Source organism: Citrus sinensis, chromosome 7 (genome assembly GCF_022201045.2).
Source record: "Citrus sinensis cultivar Valencia sweet orange chromosome 7, DVS_A1.0, whole genome shotgun sequence".
NCBI lineage: Eukaryota > Viridiplantae > Streptophyta > Magnoliopsida > Sapindales > Rutaceae > Citrus > Citrus sinensis.
Window position 1 is genome coordinate 18,841,082 of NC_068562.1, and position 10,507 is coordinate 18,851,588.

Here is a 10,507-nt window from a genome sequence, read left to right on the forward strand (position 1 = left end):
GACCACCAGAAGATTTGGTTGTGAGGTGGGTAACTCATCTCTACTGGGAGAAAGCCATGGATGAGGAGATCAATCCCCGGGGAGGTAGGTCTTTGATAACGATGACGGAGTGGTGAATACAGCGGAAAGAGAACTTCGGCAACACATGCATGATGTCGAGCAAGAACGAGATCAGGTTACAGTACGTGACCCTGGTCATGTCGTACAACTAGAAGAAAAAGTGCACAGATTAGCGTAGGTAATAGATGACATGCAAGGACGGAGCAGAGCATCTGGTTGGAGGATAATGCTGGACAGAGAGTCCCTCCTTTCGGCAAAAATTATGAGTGCAGTCATTCCGAGGGATTTTCGCCTCCTAGACCTCAGGTACTCGGGGCGAACCGATCCGTTGGTGCACATAAAGCGTTTCAACAATATAACTGGGGTGCAGAGATTATCTCAAGCTCAAAGGTACAGGGCGTTCCCACTGTCTCTGGAGGGACGAGCACGTGAGTGGTACCGGAAGCTTCCTCGAGGGAGCATTAAATCCTTTAAGCAGATGTGCCAGGAATTTGCAGAGCAGTTTCGTGGGGCAATGGCGCCTGAAGATGATATGATGGAGCTGACGAGCATGAAGCAGGGAGAGGAGGAAACTCTTCGGGAGTTCATCAAAAGGTTCCATCGCACTGTCCTCAATTTGGGGGCCTTCAACCATCCCCAGGCATTGAGATGACTGAAAGAATGAGTGAAGATAGGACGCCTGTGGTACAATCTGAGGAGTCTAGCCATTTAGTCTTACTTTACTGCTTACGAGCAGGCCAAGAGAAACATAGAGATCGAGGAAGAAAAGGTAGCTAAGATCAAGACATACCAGCTGGAATGGTTGAAGAGGAATGAGAAGAGAGCCTTACCAGGAAATGGACCGATTAAGAGGAAAGACCACCATGCCTCAGGCAGTGGTGCAAGAGGCCGGGTCACCTCTTACCAGCCTCATCAGAGCCACCCCAATATCAGTGCAGCAGGATGTAACCTCCTTGTTTACCAACCATAGATTCCTAGAGAAGACATGACCAGACATATAGTCATCCTCATCCATACCTACACGGTGGTAGAGGAAGCAGACCAGAAGCACCGCTGCCCCCTCCAGTTCAGAATGGCACCTACAGGGAAAGGGCGGTGCACATGATCGACCAGAGCCAAGACTATGGGCGGTATACTTCCTTGAAGATGTCCTTGGACGAGGTGCATGAGGCCATAAAGGAACGGGGATTACTGTACCTCCTTACCCCAATAACAAAGCTGCCCAGCAGGAGAGATAGGGGACGTTATTGCAAGTTCCATGGCACCCACGGTCATACCACGACCAAATGCAGGGATCTCAAGACTCAGGTTGAAGATTTGGTGAGAAATCGATACCTGGACGAGTTCATAGATAAGACTATCCCGATGGTGGCTTCGTCATGTGAAGGGGGAGCAGAGTAATAGAAACATGAGGCATGAGCAGCCTATGGTAAAGTAATTGTTGAGGGCCCAACGTTGGCGGGAGATTCCAACAGATCAAGGAAGAACTACGCTAGGTATGCCATGACTAGCAAAGAAGTGTTCTTCAACACCCCAGCAGCCAAGCGAGCAAGAATCAGGCAAGTCCCGATCATGTGGACAGATGAGAATGAAGAAGGGATTCTATATCCGCATGAAGATGCCTTAGTCATTAAAGCCACCGCTGCCAACAAGAAGTTTGACCAGATTCTGGTAGATACGGGAAGCTCGGTCGATGTTTTGTTCAAGTCAACTATGGAGAAGATGGGAATAGAAGACCTGAGGTTAGAGCACGCCAATACCTCCTTGAAGGGATTTGGTGGAGGAAAGCTGGTCCCTCTAGGCGTGGTCGAGCTGCCCATCACAATTGGCAGCTCCCCGATAGAAAAGACTATGATCTTGAATTTTGTGGTCGTCGATGAAGAGGGTCCTTACCAGATGATTCTAGGCCGCCCCTTTCTGAGGATGAGCAAAACAGTACTCTCCAACCATTACTTGGCTCTCAAGTATCGGGTGAATGGAGTAGTTGGGGTGGTACGAGGAGACCAGAGAATTGCCCGAAGCTGTTACTCCACAGCAGCAAGTGAAGCAATGCAGATCACATCACTTGATACTCGAGTGGGAGTCAAGGATGGGAGACAGGAGCCTGTTGAGGAGCTGGAAATAGTAAGCTTGGAACAAGGTGATTCAGGAAAAATAATCCGAGTCGAGTCGAGGCTTAAAGAAGAGCAGAAGCGGGAGCTGGTGCATTGTCTGCGAGCTCACGCAGATGTGTTTTCTTGGACACATGAAGACATGTCGGGAATCGACCTTGAGGTGGCCTACCATACGTTGGCAATAAGGAATGGTGCTCGGACGGTAAGGCAAAAAAGAAGGTGTTTCAATCAAGAGAGGTATGAAGCTATAAATGGCGAGGTGGAGAAGCTCTTGAAGGCAGGGTTCATTCGGGAAGTTAACTACCCTTAATGGATATTGAATGTGGTTTTAGTAAAAAAAGCTAATGGTAAATGGAGGATGTGTGTAGATTTCACTGACCTCAATAAGGCGTGCCCGAAAGATAGCTTTCCCCTACCCAAGATCGACCAACTAGTTGACTCAACAGTCGGGCATGGCCTGCTTAGCTTCATGGATGCATTTTCGGGATACAACCAAATCCCAATGTTCGAGCAGGATGAAGAGAGCACGACATTTATTACTAACCAGGGTTTGTTCTGTTACAGGGTAATGCCATTTGGTCTTGAAAATACGGGTGCCACATACCAGAGGTTGGTGAAAAAAATCTTTAAGTCGTTGATTGGGAGAACAATGGAGGTGTATGTGGACGACATGATAACCAAATCAAAAAACCCGAACGAACATGTCGAGCACCTCGAAGAGACATTTGGGCTTTTGAGGAAGTACAAGATGAAGCTCAACCCGGAGAAGTGTGCCTTTGGGGTCGAGTCGGGCAAATTCTTTGGATTCATGGTGAGTCATCCGAGGATCGAGGCGAATCCCGAGAAAATCCAAGCAATCGTCCAGATAAGATCTCCTCGTAACCTGAAAGAGATACAAAGCCTTATGGGGAGGTTGGCGGCACTGAGTCGGTTCATATCCAAGGCGACAGATAAGTGCCAAGTATTTTTTCAAGTGATAAGGAGAGGAAGGAAAACAGAATGGACCCCTGAATGTAAAGAAGCTTTCTAGAATTTGAAGCAATATTTGCAGCGAGCACCTTTGTTGTCCACACCGCGGGATGGGGACGTGTTATTCCTATATATGGAGGTATCGGATCATGCCACGAGCTCTGTTCTAGTGAGAGAGGAAGAAGGGGTTTAGTATCTGATATATTACACAAGCAAGGCCCTGCTCGATGCCGAGACCAGATACCCACCGTTGTAGAAATGGGCACTTGCTCTTGTGGTTGCTGCTCAAAAGCTGAGACTATACTTTCAAGCATTCCCTGTCTCGGTAATAATAAACCAACTGTTGCAACAGACTCTACACAAGCCGGATGCTTCTGGTCGGCTAGTGAAATGGGCCATAGAGCTGAGCGAGTTCGATATAAGTGTAACATATGCACTCCGATTTTCTTAATTAAGTGAGTGATTTAATTTTCCTCTTCGCTATTAATTTTTAAATTCATCACGACATTTTATCGAGAATAATTGAGGGCGATTACACGCGCCAATGGTCGGATTTTATTTTCATCACGGGTCCGAATTGAGCTTAATTTGTATTAAGCTTAAAAAAAAAAAGGCAGAATTGTATAACTGGAAAAAGAGGGGAAACGGGTTTGTATTTTTGAGAGAGAATACCCGAGAGAGAGGGAGAGAGAGCTGGACCTGTTAACCCGAAAACCCGACCCGATTCCGCGATATTGACCCGACAAGTTCTCCCGTTTCCGGCCACCTTACCGGTCGTTCTTGGTACCGATCTGAAGCTTGGAAGCCGACCGTCGTATCCCCGTGGTCCACGTCGCCGGAAACTAGCCAGAACGCCGGCGATTGGAGCTCGAAAGTCGCGGCCAAGTTTCGTTTTCGTCGTCGTTGATTCCGCCGGATTTGTGACGCGCCATCACTTGGAACTGGTTCCTCACATCTCCAGCAACAATTTCCGACCAACCACGATCACCAGGGAGGCCGGAAAACCGCCGAACGATCACCGGAAACTTGCGGATCTTTGGAGCTTCGATCTGCCGCCGGAAGCGTGCGTGGCGACTCACGGCCACCACCGTTGGACTCATCGAGGCCGAAACAAGCAGACCTAAGCTCCCCGTCGTTGTTGACTGAAGTCCGGTCACCGTTGACCGGCAGGGGCAATTCGGTAAATTCATGGAACTTTGGGGTGAATTTGTAATTTTATGTAATCAGTGGACATTTTGGTAATTTTGAGTGAGGGCAGTGAAGTAATTTATGCTTTCGAGGGTAATTCTGTAATTTAAGACGTTAAGGACATTTCGATAACTTTATGCTCCGAGGGTAATTTCGTAATTTCAGACAATGTGATTTAATTTATGTAATCTGAATTGAGGACAATATGGTAATTGACGAATATGAGGATAATTTGGTAAAATAATGAAGTTTGAGGATAAGTTGGTAAAATATTGATGTTGGGGGTATTTTGGTAATTTTGGCATATAGGGGCATTTTGGTAATTTTACTCATGCGGGAATAGTTTATCGTTAATAGAGATTTGATTCGAGATTTATTATATTAAATTGGTTGTATTTCTATTTACGGGGAATAATTATAGTTTTTCCGTGATTAGGAGGATCCGCATCCGCGAACAAGAATCAACCCGCGGACGTTGTTGATACCGAGTCTAGACATCATCACTGTGAGTGGAATATACAAAACCTATTTTCATAGTATATGCTGATTTTATGATAAGTATTTAATGCTTCGATTAAATGATTTTCCAGCAAATTAATTTTTATCTATGTGTTGGTCTTTATTGTTATTCAGAATGAGTTTGATTAATGATTTTATTAGTGTTTTTTAGTAAAAGCATGATATTAGAATTGAGCAGATTTTGAGATATGTTGAATAGAAAGAAAATGAGATTTCAGATGAGATTCTATGTTTATGTATATGTTATTTTTGAAATCATTAGACAGTACCCTTCCCTCCAGATACAGAGAAACAGATAATATGAGATGAGAAAAGAGATACAGACAAGAGATACAGATAAGATGAGATAGAGGCCTTTGGGGCCTGTCGGGACACACATAGAGGCTTTGGGCCGTGTGTTCGGGCGCTTTTGCCTTTTGGGGGCTTATGCATGCACAGTACAGATATATGAGATATGAGATGAGATCGTCCCCATCTATCCGTTGTAGCTCCGGGGCGTGACGTTACCCAGATAGTACGTCATTGCCCGTCCGTCGAGGTCCGGATATGATCAGATTATCCCCTGGGTACTTGTTTGATGACAGTTTTTAGTATTCAGTATTTGATATGATGAGTATTATATGATTCCATCGATTTTATGCAAATATATGTATTATAGTGTTTCAATGAACTGATTTGCATTAAATGAGTTTGAGCAAGTTCTTATGATATTTTGAGAAATTGATTTATGAAATTGATTTGAGAAAGTGATTTGAGAAAGATTAAATGATTTTAAATAAATTTATTAAATTGTCAGCAACTATTATCCACTCACTGAGCTCACTGAGTTTTATACTCACTCCTCTTTTATTATATTTCCCCCCCCCCCACAGGAGATTTACAGGTACATCAGTCAACCCAGTAGCGAACGTTAGTGTGATATTGTGGCCACGTGATGGTGCTAGGAGTCGTGGATTTAATTATTATTATATTTGAGATTTTTGCGAGCTGTGTTTATTTATTATTTTATGTTATTAAGGATAATCGATGTATTTTGATATGAGGATGATTTGGATGATGTTTGATATATTGATTTGAGAAGTTGGTTATGGAGGATGGTTGGATATTAAATTATTTTGGGAGTGTTGCTTTATAATTTGCAGGATTGGATATGTTTTATTTATAAGTGAGAGTGCCGAAATTTTTTAGAATAGTTTCGATTTTACAAGTTTAGATTGACTCGCCCTGGGGAGTTGCGGGGCGGGTCGTTTCAATAAGTTATAAATCCCGAGCAGCAATAAAGGCCTAGGCAATGGCATATTTCGTGGCAGAATTTGCAGAGCCCGAAGTAGGTTTCGACCAGCTAGATACTGCTACAGTCAACAACGAGGATTGAGTCTGGCAGGTGTCGGTGGATGGATCCTCAAGGGAACAGGGGTCTGGAGCAGGGATTGTTTTGGAAGGCCCAGAAGGGGAGGAGATCTCTTATGCTATAAGGTTGGAGTTCACGGCCACAAAAAACCAGGCAGAATACGAAGCTCTAATAGCGGGCTTGGAATTGGCTAAGGCAGTGAAAGCGGATAGGGTGAAAATCCGAACTAATTCCCAACTGGCTGCTAATCATGTCAGTGAAAGGTTTCAGCCGAGAGATGGGAAGATGGAACAGTACTTGAAGAAAGTCAAGCAAATGATTGGGAAGTTTGAGGTAGTTGAGGTGATACAAATCCCAAGAGAGGAGAATAGTCGAGCGGACATTCTGGCCAGAATGACAGCTGTAGCAGATCCAAAAATGCCTAAGTTGGTCCCTTTGGAGTTGAAGTACAGCCTTAGTATCGAGCAGAATTTGAAGGTGCTACGGATAGAACAGAAATGCTCGTGGATGGACCCGACAATCTCGTACATCAGGGATGGGGTATTACAACCAAATAAGTTACGAGCTCGGAAGATCAGAGCTCAAGCGTCGAGGTACACAATGATTGATGGGGTGTTATATCGGCGGGGGTATACTCTACCGTTCCTTCGATGTTTGGATGAGGACGACGCAGATTACGTACTGAGATAAGTACATGAAAGAGTTTGCGGAAACCATTCTGGCGCGAGATCCCTTACCCATAAGGATCTTAGGCAGAGATATTTCTAGCCAATGATGCACAAGGATGCACAGGAGAAAACCAAGAGTTGCATGAGTTGCCAGCGTTTTGCAAATTTCTCTACCCAGCCACCAGAAAAGCTCACTTCTATGGCCTCACCATAGCCATTTGCTCAATGGGGAATCGATCTGATTGGACCGTTGCCAAAGGGACGAGGGGCAGCAACACATGCAATAGTAACGATAGACTATTTCACGAAGTGGATAGAGGTAGAAGCCCTCAGTAGGATCACAGAGAAAAAGACGACTGACTTCGTATGGAGAAACATGATCTGTTGGTACGGGATCCCTTATGCCTTGATAGCAGACAATGGCAGGCAGTTTGACAACCATAACTTCAGGGACTTCTGCCAGAACCTCAGGATAGAGCTGAAGTTTTGCTCGCCTGCTTACCCTCAGTCTAACGAATAAGTAAAAGTAGCCAACAAGGTAATCAAAAGGCTTTTGAAAACCAGGCTAGGAGTAAAGAAGGGAGCATGGGTTGATGAGCTACCAGGTGTGTTATGGGCATACATGACAACCCATAAAACAACAACCGGCGAAACTCCGTTCGCTTTAGCATTTAAACATGAAGCTGTTGTACCTGTGGAGATATGGGCGACCACGCACCGTATTGATCACTTCGATGAGCAGGAAAACAACGACCAAATGTGCTTGAATTTGGATATGCTGACCGAGAAGGGGGAACAAGCATCGAAGCCATCAGCCGCCTACCAGCAGAGGGTTGCTCGTTATTACAACCAGAAGGTGCGGATATGATAATTCAACGTCGGCGATTGGGTACTTCGGAGGGTGAACCAGAGCATGAAAGACTCGACACAAGGAGTACTCGGCCCTAACTGGGAAGGGCCATACAGAGTCAAGCAGGTGGCTGGACCCGGAGCCTATAAGCTCATTCGTGCGGACAGCCACGAGGTGAAACGACCTTGGAACGCAGCGCATCTCAGGAAGTACTTCCAGTAAGACCCAATTATGCTTTACTTTATTTCTATTCGTACTTGTTATTATTTGTTTTATGCTTAGTCAATTGCATGTAAGCTGAATTCAGTAATTAATGAAAAATGGAGGAATTTCATTCAGTTTTCATATTACACAAGCAAAAATCTTCTAAGGCACGCAAAGGCTCCAAAGTCTCAAAGCCTGTTTTATGGCGAGACAGGAAGCCAAGCATGCCAGGATCTGCTAGACCAAGCGAAGGCGAGCAAATCCTCAAATATTATAAAAAGTTTCTAAGGCATGCAAAGGCCCTATCAAGTCTCAAAGCCTGTTTTATGGCGAGACCAGAAGCCAAGCATGCCAGGATCTGCTAGACCAAGTGAAGGCGAGCAGACCCTCAAATGTTATAAAAAGTTTCTAAGGCATGCTAAGACCTCATCAAGTCTCAAAACCTATTTTATAGCGAGACCAGAAGACAAACATGTCAGGATCTGCTCGACCAAGCGAAGGCGAGCAAACCATCAAACGTCACAAAAAGTTTCTATAGCACGGAAAGACTCCATAAGTCTTTAGGCCTGCTCGATAACAGGACGGGAAGCCGAGATTTTCGGCATCAGCTCGACCACAATGTAAGCGAACAAAAACTAAAATAATAATTTGCCAAGAGCGCGAAACAAAGAAAATAAATAAGAGCAATCTTATTAATTTGCCAACAATTGTAAAAAGCTGCTAGTCTTAACATACAATGTTCCAAAAAGAAACCTACAACACAAGGTACAATCAAGAGAACGGCAGGTCGGTAAGCTGAGCCGTCTTTGCTGGCTGGTCCACCTCAAGAGCAAGGGGGATCTCACCAATTGCACCCGGTAGGGTACTTGCTTCGGCAACATCAGTAGGGGCTGCACGGGAAGGAGAGGTTCCCTCCTCAACTGCATTTAGCTCCAACTTTTCAACATCTTCTTTGGTTGCCTCCTCATCCATGTGTTGAGTAACACCAGCGGCAAGCTCGTCCATCTTCAGATCAGGATGCTGCTTCCCGAGAATGGCCATGATGCACTGATAAGAATGTCGAAGCCCCTGGTCATACTGGTTATCAGCTTCCTTCTCTAAGTTTTCGACCTGAATCTGGTGAGAATCCTTGAGGGATTCGAGCTGAGCTTCGTAAGTAGCCTTTTCCCTCTGCAAGTCCTCTTTGACTTTAGTCAGCTCCTCCTCAAGAGTGATTGCCTTTGCCTGCGCGAGAGACTCCTGCTCTATCAACTTCAGATTCTCGAGGTTGAGATCTCCAGCTTTCTTCTCAGCAGTGTTAGCTTTGTTTTTGGCCGACTGAACGTCTTCTCTCATCTTTCGATCATAGCGGCCGACCTTTGCCTTATAGTAAGTGGCCATGCAGCCGAGATGAAAAGCACTAAACTGCATAGCCCCCACTAGCTCGCCCAAAGTGCTGCCGTCGAAGTCTTCCAAGTCCTTTTTGCTCACGAGCTTGGTAAACTCATTGATGTAGGGGACCAGATGCTCTGCTCAATTGTCGAGCAAACGAGGTTTTGACCTTGCTGGTGGTGGAGGAGAAGTGGGATCAGTGATTGTTCCACTAGTTTCGCCGGCCTTAGGAGGAGGAGGTGGCAGAGTCCTCAAGGGGGGACCTACTCCGCGATGCTCACCCGTTTCCCAGGGGGAGCATCCTTATTGTGATCTCGCTTAGCAGCATGGGGTCGAGAACGTTTCCGATTCAAAGCCCGGATCAAAGCATCCTCTATCTTGAGACCAGTGGGTACCAGGTGAGATTCGAAGAAGTTGTAAGCAGATAGCAACTCTCTGCTCGAGCACGAATTGGCTAACACAGCCTCGACCTGCTTGAGCCGGTCAGGTTCAAGCTTGTAGTGGACACCCTAAGAACCTGCAGTTCGAACAAAAATCGGGATAGAGATAAATCAACAATTAGAACTAGGGGTACAAGACATCTAAAGTGAGCAAGCAACCTGGGACCACGAAACGGGAGGGGACGAGATAGTTCTTCCCATCAATCTGTGCAACTTGACCCTAGGGACCCCCAGCAAAAAAAAAAAATTCTTCCAATTCTCATCACCACCTGTTGGAAGATCAGTTATAGGTTTCCTGGTCTTGGTACTCGACATGAAGTAGTACCAGCCAGCGTCTTTGGGGCTGCTCTTTAGCTGGTACAGGTGTTTGACTTCATCAACTGTGTGCTCACACTAGCAGCATCTATCCCACAAAATGAACAGACCAGAAAATACCCTCCACCCATTAGGGTTAAGTTGACCAGGAGCTAAGTTTAACCCACTAAGCATCTGGACGAAATAGGGTTGTAGGGGGAGCCTGATCCCAAACTTAAAGCTTTCCAGAGATAGAGTTACATATCCCCTGGGAGGACGGCTGAGAGTATCATTTTTTCCTGGAATTCTAAGGGGTATACCATCAGGAATGTCATACCTTGTTCGGAGTTCAACGAGGTCGTCTACTGTGGTCGTGCGGGTCATGAAGTCAATAGCGGTTTACTCTGATAAAGCCCTACCTCCTACTTTGCTTTTTACATTTGGTTGCGATATTCTTGGTGAGGACATTTCACCAGAAT

The 10,507-nt window shown here is 45.4% G+C and overlaps 1 long non-coding RNA gene across 1 annotated transcript; it reads left to right on the forward strand.

Moving 5' to 3' along the window:
• The first annotated feature begins 4,258 nt into the window (after positions 1-4,258).
• On the forward strand, positions 4,259-5,960 carry LOC127898955 (uncharacterized). The gene is made up of 3 exons (XR_008050718.1): positions 4,259-4,344; positions 4,768-4,836; positions 5,734-5,960. It is a non-coding gene; the product is annotated as an uncharacterized LOC127898955 (long non-coding RNA).
• Positions 5,961-10,507: the final 4,547 nt, after the last annotated feature.